General features: G+C 44.9%; 1 protein-coding gene across 9 annotated transcripts in view; it reads right to left on the bottom strand.

Moving 5' to 3' along the window:
- GLCE (glucuronic acid epimerase) overlaps window positions 1-14615 on the bottom strand; it is a 56488-nt gene that overhangs the window by 25130 nt on the left and 16743 nt on the right. For 7 of the 9 annotated variants that reach the window (XM_075100802.1, XM_075100801.1, XM_075100805.1 and 4 more), the window contains one exon: window positions 14105-14204. The exons of the other annotated variants lie outside the window; for them this stretch is intronic. The gene's annotated coding sequence lies outside the window, so the exon portion shown is untranslated. The remainder of the gene's footprint in view (window positions 1-14104; window positions 14205-14615) is intronic. 9 annotated transcript variants of the gene reach the window in all.

Below are 14615 nucleotides of genomic sequence, written 5' to 3'. Positions count from 1 at the left end.
CCCGTTTTTATTGAAGTTCCCCACAAAGGCTGAGCTAGCTTTTACATCAGGCACAACGGCGCCTTTAATTCTGTTTTTTTCTGAATACAGCCCATAAATGCATATCGGCATGTAATAAGGCATAAGATAAAGATATCCTTTTATTTTACCTTTTTTTCATCCCGCTTTTCAGCTCCTTAGAAAAGCTGCTGAAAAAGGAGGGCAGAATAAAATTAGAAGTGATATAAAAGCATGCCAAAAGCTACCTGATAGCAAACCGCTTTGGCTGTGAATTATTCTGTATATAATTATTCTGTATATTCTGTATATAAGTACACGAGGTGATTACTATTAAACATCCAAGAGACAAAAAAAATTACTAGTGAAAGGAAAGGTCAGAACGACTGCTGAGACGAGATAAAAATGTTTTTAGAGAAGACTTCTCTCTTTCTGAAGAGACGCAGGTCAGTACAGTGCAAAGAACTGCTCCATGGGAAGAGACGGAATATTTTTGTCCGCAGCCCATGTTCTGCTGATTTCTGAGATTCCTTCGGTTCTTCGCTTCCAACAAAACCGGGATGGCATACCTACAGTTGTTAGAGACTTGTGTGTCCAACAGACCCTCACACAGGCTTGGCAGAGTCTGTAGCTTTAAAATTCTAGCAAACAAAATATAATTTGATCGGTCAAGACAGCTTTTCTTTGTAAGAAACAGAATTGCAAAATCTTCAGCCGCCTTATTCGGGGGGAGCAGAGCCACGACGCAGGATCGGAGATCAAACGCAGGGACCTGGCTGGGGGATACCACGCGCCTATCTATTCTCCAGCTCTGTTTGGGAAGGCCACGTCTAAGTTTAAATAGTTTTGCCAGTTGGAGGAAACAGCAGACCTCGCTCTTAAAGACAGCAGGAAATACCAGACATTACAACTCTACTGTAGTGCCAAATGCTTCATTTCTGTGAATTTTTTTATACGCCTATCCCAGCTTGAAAAATAAATTCACATCTTTCAAGCATTCTACCCCAATCTTTTTAGCATCAGGATCTCAGTTCTTCTAGTATTTGGAGACAGCAGTATTTCATCCACGATTTAAACCTACGCTTTTTAAACCAAGCACAAACAAGCCTAAGAAGCAACTCCACCCCACCGGGGAACGAGTCCGTGGCGTGTGTTATTTGACCAGGAGCAGCGATGCCGAGTTGCATCAAACTCGATTAACATGCAGCATTTTCAGGGGCAAGGCAAGGACGGCCACTGCGCACGAGCGGCTGCTCCAGCCCGTGGCTGCAGAAGGGCCCAGGGAAGCGACCGCTCCAGGAGATTGCCTGCTAGCAAGGCAGCGCCAGCTGAAGCACAAGTGCAAGGGCACACATGTGGTCTGCGGGGTTTTCCTCCTTCTGTTCGATGTTTTCTATTAACGGCGATTATTGCCTCCATCAGCCAGTAAATCTGCAAAGCTAGGAAAGCACTGCAAGTACAGTGGGAAACAGGATGCTTAATAAGCTAACAAAGCGGCCTGGCAAAGAAAAATTCAACAAATGCAAGTTACTCAGACGGGACTAACCAACTGCACAACGAGAAGGCAGAAGTCCTCCCACTAAACAGGATGGCTTTGGGGTTTTTTTGGGTGGGTTGTTTTTTGTTTGTTTTTTTTTTTTCCCCAAGTACCTAGAGGTTACACTGCATTGCAGATTAAACTCCCGCAGGCTGTCATCAAAAAGAAAAACCAAATCACAACAGGATGGGTATACACAGGGAGACGCTTTACAAGCTGGAAGACATGAAGTAACCCTTCTGCTCCGCTCAGCGCTGTTGCGGATGCAGCCAGAACACTGGCCTGGCTGGGTACCGCTCCCGGAGGGCGCGGACGACTCAGCAGCGGCGGGGACAGATCCCCACCGCCGTGCTGTGAAGGCACGTTCCCCAAGGCCAGGGCTGATCCGTTCCCCTTCTCTACACACATACTCTCTGCTCCAGCGCTGGGATATCAAAACCAGTTGTTACAATCAAAGTTGTGTGGTTTGTTTTTTTTTTTTTTAATGGGATATTTATGTCATTTCCTGGAGCAGTTAATTTAATTTCATCCCAGTCTAACGGACTTCAGCAAGTTTAAGTGGTTTGTCCTCAGGAGAGGCAGCCTCAGAGATGTGTGTTCACACATCCCCTAGAGAAGCTCCTTTTTTTCATGTCATTCACTAGTAAAGGGGTAATAATTGTATTGAAATAAGAAAAAGTTCTCTCACTGTGCTTTACAACATTTAGAAGCAGTTAATGGAGGACAGATGTTACAATAATGGCTCTATTCAGTGCATCTAACAGCTAAAAGTAGAAGCCCGTAAAGTATCTTTTTGTACCGCGGCAAAAAGAGGCCTGCGTACGTCCCGGTGGCTACACCCTTCCAGGTTGTGTTCCAGAATTTAGGTTAACTTGCGCTACTAAAAAAAGTCCTAACGATCTATTAAACTCTCTTCTGAAGCAAGTTTCATTTCTCTACCTCAACCTCCAGACACAGCAATTCAGTTCTGGAAGAGGAAAGAGCCTTAGCCTTTCCAGAAAAGTTTTGACTTCGTCTGGATATCCTGGAACATAAGAGATGGAAGCGAGCAAGCAGCTCCCAAAGCGTCAAATAATATCTACCGGCCTGTCTCTGGACATCAAGCCTCTTCCGACTCGCCCCGCTGGCTCACGGATGCTACGCACCTACTTCTTTCTTTTGCGGGAGCACAATATGGAGTCTGATTTTGCTGCCTCCTGCCACCTGCTCGTAATTAGGAGAGGGACCACTCCACTTCTGCCGGGGTGAGGAGGGTTGGAATTTGCTTTCCCGAGTGGCTGCCCTCAGGGGATCCCGGAGACCCTTGCGAAGAGGGGACTGCGGGCTTCTCCTCTGTGCAGGAAGCACCGCCAGCCCTGCCGGTGGGGTTCCCAGGGCAGCAAGCCAGGTGCCCTCCCACACGCCGGACCTCAGTCCCTCGGAGGGAGCTGGAGCGACACAGCTGCACTGAATTGCTTCTCACAGGCTAGAAAAATAGATGAAATCACTCCAAACTCCTCGGATCCACAACAGATTCGGAAGATGAAGCTTGCGTAATTTCCATTTGGGTAGAACAAGGCTGTTGATAACACTGATGTGCAGGAGGCAGCTCTTTGCCTACATGCCAAATCCTCAGCAGGCTCTGAAAGAGGAGTAGCTTCCCAAAGAAGTTTGCACAGTCCCTCCCATCACACCCCGCTCTCTATACAATAACCGTAACGAGTGCTGCATCAGTTTAAGTCATAGCAATAAAACTGGTTCTTGAACCCCAGAAATCCAACTGAGACAAATATCCTGACTCTATATACAACAGCTCTTTCCTGTGAAACCCTGTTCTCCATTAGCCTTTGTAACTAAGATTCCTCCCCGCTTCCACCCCAATAATTAGGGGACTGAAGATGTCTTCACTGCAGTTTCTTAGATTCAGGAAAGAAAAGAACTTACAAAGAGACAATGCTCAGCTCTAAATGCAGCTTTACAGTCAAAGTTAATCCAGAGGGAGCCTCTAATGATCTTCCTTGGCTCCACTTCTCAAGTTAGATTTTAGCTGTTCTTCCTGTTGCAACACACCAAATTATCATCTTATAACAGGATGCTCGCTGTTCTTTTAAGAAGTGGCACTCAAATTTCTTCAACCTCTAAATACTGAGCAACCCACAGAATAGAAAGCTGCAACCTGAACTCATTGCTCTTGACAGCATAATCTTTCTGCTTTTCTTCTCAGGATCAGCCTCACGTAAAAAAAAACCCTAGCGTTAACAGTAGTGTCTGGCAACATCATTAAACAAAAGACACGGACGACAGATACTTCATGTGTTTCAAGGGAAATAACTGCCAGTGGGACAACCTCCATCCTAACAAGCACAGGCTGATTTGGTCTGCAGCTACACGATGGTTTCTATTTCCTCTACAGGCTCTTAGTTTGATTGGATTAACTTTAGCTGCAGGCCCTCCAGCAATATTCCCAGTTGGATTTCCGCATTAAAAAAAAGCGGGACGGAGCTTTCGGAGCTGCTGTTTGGCTGGGATTGCGGGGTTTAATACCTTCAGTGCTGGGAGGCCAGACTAAACATCACGCAGTGCTGAGCAAAGGTTCTCGTGCTCAAGAATGCTGCGGTGCCCCTACAGCAACGACGTGGTCTTTAAACTATTTCAGCATGCAAGCAGATGCTGTGAATAAATTCTCCTAACTCACTCTTCTCCCTGAGTGCTTCTGAACACCCAAATTAGCTGAGCTCTTGACCTGGCTGTCAGACACACCTGCACATGATGCTTTTGGATTACGTGCGTGCCCATCCCAACCCTTGCATCTATCTCAGTTATCACCCAGCACCACAGGTTCGGTAACCTGGCACTGGATCGCCTCTGCTTTTTAGGATGCCAAATACTTTTAAAAAGTGCATACTGGGGCAGAAAATTACCGTCCTCTTCAGCCAAAAATACCATTTCACTGGGAGCAGGATCGAGCTCAGCGATGCTCTACCCTTTCTCCCAGCCAAGCGGGCAGGTTGTTTTAAGAAAAGCTGTACCACGGAACGAACGCCCAAGGAGATCAGCACACATTTTTTTAATCTTTGACTCTTCAGCTCTATTTATTGTAGACTTTTTACTGGCTTGCAACTTGCCATGGAAGATAATCAAAATGCTGTGGGGTTCTGGCGGAGGCGTGGTTAAGGGAACGGACCAATTTTACCGCCACAGACCACAGATGTGCACAACTTCACCTAAGCATCTTTGCTTCCTGACTTTTCTCTGCGCTACCTCCCCAGCCCAAATTTTTTCCCTTCTACTCTGTTCTTGCATCTTATTTTACACAAAATTAACCTACAGGAGTTTTGCTACAGACTTCGGGAGGAATACGGTTCCACTTCCGGATTACAAATTTTTACCCCGTGCCTGTACAGCAGTCACTGCCCGAAGCCTGCAAAAGCAACTGGCCCGTCCCAGCGGGGAATCGAGGTGTCAGCGGCTGTACCCACATAACCGGTACTCCTGCCGAAACCCAGGCAGGCAGCAGCCTAGAGCTGCCGCAGACAACGGCCTCCTACCTCCCCGCCAGTAGGGCGGAGGAGTCAAATCAGACCTTGATACTTGCACTGAATACTTCGAGTAGCCCCATTTAAATCAGCAAAGATGCATTTGGTGTCCTCGGGAGACAGGGACGTTTTCACAGAAGCTGCATGATGTAAATCCTCAGAATCCCAAGATTTACCTACTACTTACAGAATTCCTTTATGAAAAACCAGCTAGTAACACGAAACAAGCAGGATAAAGGCAGTTCTCTTATTCACTTGTTTTCCTGCAAGAAGAGGCCACAATTCCCTCCGTCCCCCCGGCGCTTCAGGTAAAAGGGAATGATTTGCGATAGACGTGTGGTCTTTGATCCCTACCCCGAGACTGAATCTAATGGACCGTAAACTACCAACCTCTCCCGTGTCAATAAATAATGTATGAATATGTATTCATACAAACACACACAGGTATAATGCATCGGGACAGTAAGTCAGAACCGGCAGGAAAATATTCACTTCTTTTCCAAAACAGGTTAAATCGTCACCACTTTACGCATCTGTTCCTGTTGCTAAAAGAAACTCAGTTTTGTGGTTTACCTGTGTTTGCCAAAGCAAGGGCTGCTCTGCAGAGTAGGAGTCGATTTTTCTATTTTAAATAAGGTGCTGTGAAACATCAACAAGCCCAGTGCCTACGCTCCCCCACAAAGGTAGGCAGCATCGCCACTGCAAGCTTAATAGCAAGGGAGATTTCAAACAGAAATCAACAGAAAAAGGAGGAACAAACAAGAAGGATGCAATCAAGTTAGCTGGTTTGGGAGAAGCAAAGCAAGCTTCAAGAAGCTTTAAAAACAGCCTAAAATTTAAGAAAGTCCAATATAATTCAGAATTCCTTTGTTACAAAGTAGCTCCAAAACAATCAGCATATGCAAAAATTCTTTTTGCAAGCAAAAAGCAAGTCAGCCCAAACCCTTTCACAACCATTCTGAAGATGGACCCAATTCCAAGGGCGCTCCTATGCTTAACTCCGGATCAGCACCCTCGACCTTCCAGGTGTGACTCGTAGGCAACGAGGCGTCTAAGAGTAAACTGATGCCTCCCCCCCACCCCCGAAACCACACATTTTCTTGTGGCAAAAAGTGTTGTCTTAAGACACTGGGGCTGAAACGTAAAACCCAAGCAGAGGATATTCTCCACAGCAAAGACACAAGCTACAAACACTGCAACCGATGCAAAAATACCGGCGCACAAAGGTTCCCAAGTGATCCAGGTACCCAATGAGCACTGACCTTCCCTTTCCTCTCCACACCTTCTATTCTAGACCATGAAACATGCAACTCACTGTCGGAGGAAGGAGGGAAGAGGAGGAGATGAGTCAGAGATTACCTCCTGATCCAAAATACTTTTATTTAGATTTTCTAGAAGACCCTTTATCGTTAAAGCAAGAGCGAGCGCATTTTGCAGCAGCAGTTCCTAAAGTGCTCATCTAAACACAAACTGCACTATTTTTACATTATTATAAATATCTGGTTTTGCGGCATGGATTTCTGGAAAAAAGAGACTATTTCCAGCCTTACACTGGCAGCAGAATATTTTAATATCTTGGTTCAACAGTGTTTTACGTTAACTCCCGCCGATTCACAGCAAACAACTAGCACTATACGCTACATCCCAGAACAGCAAAAATTTCAGATGCTCAGGTCACCAGAAGATACTCTAAAGACCAGAAGCCTTTAACTGTTCTGCAAAGAGTCGGAGAGGTTAAGTTTTAAGCGTTTCAAGATTTGAATAGCTTTGCCTCTTTGGAGGAAGAGCTTTTACCAAAATGAAAATATCTTTACCAATAATGCAAGAAAATAGCAACCGTTTAGCCTCAGCTAGATGCATTCAGAATGAAGCCTCCAGTGCTCCACATGCTTAAGGAAATCTCCACCTGATGAAAATTCACTCAACGGGTTCCCTTTTAGAGACTGAACTACGAGGACATTCATAAACTCAGCTCAGTTCCACATATAGGGAATTGGGACGAGAGTATTTGGAAGCAGCACGAGCTGACCTCAAAAACCTTAATCTCTACTGACCGCAGAGAGGACGACTTCAGAGCTTGAGGAGACCAACCACAGGGAAAGTCAGCACGCACAGCACCAGTTCACCCCCGTTCCCTGCTCGCCAGCTTGCGAGATGGTGACCACAAGAAACGCAGAGCTGAAAGAAGAACAACAACCACGGAGGGAGAAGAGCCACATCAATCTACCTATATACAAACATAACGATTGCTTTATAGACAAGTTATGCCTATCCTACAATGAGGTCATTAATCTAATGAAAATATATCAGGAAAAACGCGTTGAGACTGACAGCGATACTATACCTCATCATTAATCTTGACCATATAACATCGCTACAGGCAAAAGAGCTATTAAGATGACGACACTTAAATCGCTCCACAGATGGAGCTCATCACACCACTGTAAAAAAGGTTTATTAGCAGTATCTGAGATTTTATAACAAGTTATTTAGGATGTATTTAATATTTGTCGTGGTTTTACTGTTACATCCTAGTCATTTTAAAAAGTTTGTACTGTTAGTGATAGGTCTGCTACCGAGAAATGCAGCACTGCAAGCATAATTTACTCACAAGAGGGTTCTTTGTGGGGAGTTTTTCTTTTGAGCAACTGGCAACGGCATTGCCAAAAAAATTCTGCAAACACGCAAAGATCCAGTTAGCAATTAAGCATTAACAATAGTTTCGCTGATTGTACTGTTTATGCTGAACACATTCAGCAACATGCATTGCAGCGAGAGACTGCCTATACAGACAGGATAAAGGGATTCATAGCATTTCTGTGCTAGCGGCTCTATTGAAAATGTAAATAAAAAGAATTTTCAAGGTAAACGTTTTAAGCTGAAACGTAAGCATTTAGTATTCTATGCACATATAAGCATTTCTTTTTTACACATTATAAGCATTTCTATTCCACGCATTATAAGCATTGACTAATAATCCAAATACAGCGTTTCTGACTGCTTTCCTGGCATGGCTGGTAATTTTCAGAAAAGATGGTGCCTGGAAGACACCAAGTAAAGGCACGAAAAAGCTAAAACCACCGGTTCCTTCTGCCCTTTGCACTGCTGACACCACCGGCTGCCGGGCAGGACACACAGCAGGTGGGCTCCTGATATTTCAGAGGAGAAGACATCAACGCAGCCTTCCCACCAGGTCACGCAGCCAGAGGCAGGCAGGGCTGCGGGCTGCCGTGCCATTGCTCCGCCACAGAAATCACGCGGATTGATACAAAGCTTGTTAAGCGCGACCCTCAAGAGATGTCAGCAGACCACCTCCATTACTGTACGATACTGCAACCCAATGAGTTTGATCCAAAAGCATTTCCCTTCTAGCTGGAGCTAGCACTGCATTACGGGACACGCGCTTGTAAGGCTGTCTTCGCATCTATCCAACACCATTAAAAGTATTTGCTTGTGAGCAGGACGCACAAAATGCCATTAGCAAAGCTGCCAGAGGGAATGCTAATGCCGTATTCATCTCAAAGAAATTGTCGGTGGCGGGATCTTCCTATCTAAGTGGTTGCTAGTTCTCGAGAGTCGCTCGCAGAAGACGGGGAAACCCAATTACGGAAAATAGCAGTATCTTTGTCAAAAAACAGCAAGCACTTAAATCTCCCCTACACACGGAAGCATGTATTAAAGCTAATTACTGTACATCGGTCAATGTAACTGCAACTCAAATCCAACACGGTCCATGTAATTAGTTGGCACTAATGGAAACCTCATAACGCAACAAATGTACTAAGACACTCTGCATTGAGAATATTTCCTCGCAGTACCAGGAAGTCGTGCTACTTCTCTTGTCGAATTTAAGGCGTGTTTTGCCAAAGAGAAGACGGATGGATACCCCACCCCGCCTGATATCACCATCTGGGGTTACTGATGTCCTCACACCCAAAGGCAGGCGCCCAGTTGATGGAAGGGCCAGCTGCTCCAGTTGCAGCCCGTGCATGCCCCAGCCCAGAGGGAGCTGTTTGGGCTCGCCACCGAGCTGCCCGCGACCTGCTGCTGGAGGCTGCAGCAAGAGCTCCTCTCTACAACCTGATGCGGGCACATCAGGTTGTCAGCTCTGATACCCTCCCTAATACACGCGACCGAATATATTTTGTTTTCCCTTTTGCTGTTCTCGTTAGCTCGGCTTCCTTTTGTTCCGTTAGATACAACCCTTGCCGAGGAAAAACCGCTTACACAACTCCGAGATGCTCTCTGATGGCAACATTTCCCAGCCTTCAGCTGGCTCCTGGGCCAGATTCACTTCGATTTATACCGCTTGGCGGTGCTCAGAGATGCTCTGCCAAGCAGCAGGAAGATAAAGGAAGATTTGCAGCTGCAGCAAGCGCGGGAGCTCCTCCCGTCAGGACACCCAGAGCATTATTAACTCCTTGGGCAATGAGAACACAGGGGCAGAATTTAACAGGCATCTCTGCTGCACCTGGTACCTACCAAAACATGAGCAGAACCCCATGGTTATGAAAGACCACACTGTACAAAGCCCAGAATGTTGGGCAGAAAACAACCACTATTTTGTTGCAGGTTTCACAGAATTAGTAACTAGCGTTAGTTAACTACAAAGTTATTTTACCCCTTCTGCCAGGTGGATTTCTCCAAGAAAAGAGGAAAAAAAAAAAAAATTGTTTCACCTTCTCTGAGGGACATGGTTGAAATACCAGTTTTTGACTGCAACGGCAGATCTTTTTCTGATGACCGAGGACTAATATTAAGCTGGGTGCAGCACATAACCGTGCCCCAACCAGGCAAATAAAGGCCAGCACGCACCTGGTATCATCTCAGTGACCATCAGATGTATATCACCCTACGGGCCAAGCCTGCAAGCAAACAGCACGAGAGAGATTTTATAGGAGAAATGCTGAATTTACCAGAAAAATCCTCGGTGAGGCAAGTTTTACTCAGAGCAAAAGGCCATCAATCTCCTTTGTAAAGGCTGATTATCTGCAGACTCCAACAGCTGTAAGTCAGCTTAACATTTTGTCTGGGTTTGTTTTAGTTGCAGATACCTGCCCAGCTCCTCAGTGGTTTTGAGCTTGTAATTCAACATCACCATTTACCCACCAGTAACATGCTCTGGCCTAATAAATGAGGGGTTTAACACACATTTAGTGACTTCTTTCAAGTAGGTACGAATTAACCAAACCACCTTTTTGCCATCTGCTCGGAGAAAGGGATTCCCACGTTAGGGTAATAAAATATGGTGATGTGACATTTCCGCAGGAGCTACACAAAAACGTGCTTGGGAACAGCCTCCGCAACACAGCCCGTCTCACCTCCGCCGGGAAACGACACAAAATACACCGAGCTTGTGGAAATTTCCAAAGGAAAAAAAAGAAAAGAAAAAAAGAAAAACCCACCCTCCTGGGGAAGTGGCTCTGGATGTGCCAACCCAGACTCCACCACGATCATAAAATACGGAGGAGGAAGGGAAAGCTTACGCATCTGTTTCCAGGAAGGGAACTAGGTCACTCGAGCAGCAATTAACAGGCTCACTGCAACCACCTCCTTCCACCCCGCCACGGTGCGCCAGTTCCCAGAAGCGCCTGACGAGCTGGAGGTGGCCGCACAGAAGCGCCGGGACGGTCACAGGACTGAAACACCCCCTTGTTTGAGCAGAGTTCAGAACAACCTTCTGAAACGACGGTTTTTCAGATGCTGCTAGTTAAGAGTTAGCTGAAGTCTTAATTAGCGCAAAGCAGAAATATACACCGAAAGGCTTAAAGCTCCTCTGCGGTCTAAAGGCCAGCTGCGTTTTACTGGGGGACTGATAGAGGGGATCTAGAACTTCAGCATGTGCCCTAGAGGCACAGACTCAGTTATTTCAATATATGATAGATCAACCACCCTAAAAGACTTCATCCTACTTCTTACAGCTGAACAGTTACCACTGAAGCACGAGTAAGAAACCATCGCAGAACTATTACAGAAAAAGCTAATTTACCAACCAGCTCTGGAAACACTGAGGCCATCAACAAGGATGAAAGAACTTCCCAGAAGGGCATCAGCCTCCAAAAACAATCGGGAACACCCTTGCTGCTTTGGAAAGGCAATACCGACCCAGAGGTGTTGCACGAAAGACAGACCGATGCAGGAGTGGAAGACACGACCTGGCACCCACGGGCATATTTCCCACGAGGGTGCAGCCAGCGGGTTGCTCCTGCCCGTAGTAACCTGGTGCCTCTGGTAGCAAGTATGATGAGGGAACACTCAGGCTAAACATTCTGTTTTCTCCAATATTGTAAATGTTTCTTTAAGGAATTGTACCTGCACACCCCCCACACCCCCCACTGCCAAAACCAGAGTATTCTCCTAAAGTTTCTGCCCAGCAGCTGTTCAATATTCAAACATAAAGATAAAATTGATGCTAACCTATTTTCTTCCGGATGCTACAGGCTCCCTTTTTCATCTAGAAATTCAGTGCATTCACTCTTTATTTTCTTTCAACCCCACTGACAGCCTATAAATTATTACTTTATATTGCAGGGCATCCAGAGGCTCCAGCCAGGGTCAAGGCAACACGCTAGGATAGAGACACTGGCTCCAGAAAGCATCTCAGTCCTGCTCTATCAAAATACTCTTTCAGCAGATGCTAAAATGCTCCCTGTTTGTATAAAATAAACTGTTCAGCCTATGTCAATAGCTTCTCTGCTGCTGTTCCCCCCGGCAGATTAATTATCAGTCCACCCAGATCTTCTCCTTCACCATATTAACTGACGCACCATCATTTAAAACATATTAAATACAGCAATATACCAAACTTGAAAATTTGAATAATTCATGAAGGCACACACAAAAAAAAAAGGTCTGTACAAAGCTGAGAAATTTTGCAAACATCATTCTTTCATCTACCACTGTATTTTTTTAAACCAATACTGAACTTGGGGGCAATTAATATCCGATACAGTTCTAACAGCAGCAAAATAATTTTTAACATCTCCTTCAAACCACTGTTTCAAACCATCCATCACTTACAGGAAAACACGATCAAGACAGGAGTCTATGAATAACTCTGCTTTTTCTCCAGGATTCAATCTAGACCGCCTCTAAATATGTATAATGCCTAGACTACATTAACACATTAAAGCTTTGTAGATTGCCATCAGTGTTTCTGCGGCTTAATTTCATCTGTCCCTCACAATTCAGATCTTCAACTACTTTCATCCTAAAGGGAAAAAAAAAAAATCACTCCACTTTAAATATAAGAACTCACGATGCTCACATAAGCAGATTGCTAAGCATGTTTAAGAGGAAATATATTTAAAACCTGGCAGCAAAACTTTATTCCCCTACTAAACAGGAGTATTCTCTCAGATTCTATTGCCTCGATGCTAATAAAAAGCATATTCTACGATCGGTTAAGCTTGAAAAAGTCTGAGGAGGATGATGAGTTTGACAAGTCAATTCAGGAGTAGACTTGGAGAATATAGCAAGTGATAGAAGAGCGAACGTTTTAAGCAACTGATAAAAAAAAAACCCACCACAAGGGATTCAGCGTGTTTGTGTTTTGCTCCAGCTGCACAAAGGATGGAAAGGCACAGTGCAGTAACACAAAATGGATGCTTTTTTGCAAACACCGCCTTAATTTCCAAACAAGTTTGTCTGTCCGGTTAAAAATTCATTTCCTGCTCCTGACTGAAGGTTTTAATTGCTAACAGAGATGTTCTTTTCTGCTCATTCAAAAGTAATGAGAGAATTTAAGACATCCTGCGCCCGAGACAGTCCTGCTGCACAAAGTAATTGGAAATGACAGATCACATACACCAGCGCAGGCTTGACGTTTGTACATCAAGTTCTGAAATAAACCTCGGCAGATTCACAGGAGTGCTCACCCCGGGCTGAACAAATTCAGCAGCAAAAGCCTGAAAAATAAAACTTACCAATTTCAGATTAAACACACAAGAACAGCATGCATTAATTATTGGGCAGAAGTTTAAAGTCTCCTTTAATCATTTTGAAACGCTTTGAAATGGCACGTCTGGTAGAGCAGCTCCGAAAGAGCTTTTATCTTTCAGCTGTAACACAGGAGGCACGCTGGAAAGCCCAGACAGGATCTTCTACCTTCCCGTTTTGGCATCTCTCCTTTTGAATTAGGTCTCTTAAAGTTGTGCACAGCAAGATACACCGCAACGAGTGAAGAAATTGTTTAAATACAAAAAATGATCCCTAAACTTAACACGAGGAGAAACTTCTGCTTGAAAATTACGAGCCACGGAAAGGCAAGCTTCAGTTTAATATGTGGATTTTCTATAGCATCCCAAAGCCTCTAGGCAAGCACAACAGGTCAAAAATCCTGCCTCTTCTGTGCTACCGAGCTCATGCTTACGGCATGGATAATTACAGACAACATACAAAAGAAGGTAATTAACATACTTCTCACATAAAAACAAACAGCTGGGCTAATCGCATGCAGACCTGTTCTCACGCACCACCTTACCCGGAATAATTCACTATTGATACTTACAGGCGCTCACATTGGAGTAATTTATGGCTACCATGGTAACATAACCACAGCTCGCCAAGTCTCACCTTTCATGAAATTCATGCAACTACTACCTCTCCAAAGTGGGATTTTTCACCACCTCCACCCTATTCCCAGCCCCACCTCAGCATCCTTCAGGAGTTACCGAGCTCACTTACTGTCCAAACGGGGAAAATAAATACCTCTGAAAATTAGGTTTTAGGCATGGCAGCCCTTCAGGGGTACAACAGAACCAACCAGCCCATCTCTGCCCGAGCAGCGCGAACAAGCTGGTGGAGTCCCCGCACTAAGCAGCCTGCTTCCCCTCCTCCGGGCAGGCTGAGCCCGGGTATCGCCGCGACACCTCCTGTAAACACGCAGCCATATGCCTTCCGCAGCTGCAAGTTATTAAATTGGATGAACGTTAACCATTTAGGCATCGACAGCAGGCTCAACGTTTTAAACACATTATAGAAACTCCAGCCCGAGAGTTAAGCGAATACAGACGTTTATTAAGCAGGGAGCAGGGAGAATCTGCTCCTTTCTTACCTTAAGCAAAGGGAGGTCTCTGAATTCTAATGCATCTCAGATTTTTCAACTTCAAAAATACATCGGTTGGTGATTTAAAGTGATTTTCCTCTCCGATTTCCTACAGGGGAGATGTGAAGAAAAATAAAGGAAAAATTGAACTACTTAAGGATCTGCAACAGCCATCAGAGTTGAATTTTTCCCCCTCTCTCTGTAAAAATCCTCTTAATTCAGTCCTGTCTGCTCTTAAGACAGCACTGCTGACGAATTTCAAGGCTCAGCTCTTGACATGCAGAATCACTGAAGGATCAAGAGCATAAATGTCACTTCCTCTAGGCAGCACATCAACTGCAAAGGAGCCTAATCTGCTCTCCCCACCGCAATCCTGCCCAATTGAAGAGTAAATCCTGACATCTGCCTCATGCAGAGCTTTCATTAAACGTTTCTGAAGAATTCCAATTTAAAGCCCCTATCTAAAGGATCCCAGTTTTAGCTAAACCATTATATAGTTTCACTTGAGGAACTGCACAAG

This window comes from Phalacrocorax aristotelis, chromosome 7 (assembly GCF_949628215.1).
Source record: "Phalacrocorax aristotelis chromosome 7, bGulAri2.1, whole genome shotgun sequence".
NCBI lineage: Eukaryota > Metazoa > Chordata > Aves > Suliformes > Phalacrocoracidae > Phalacrocorax > Phalacrocorax aristotelis.
This window is presented reverse-complemented; position numbering and strand designations above follow the sequence as displayed.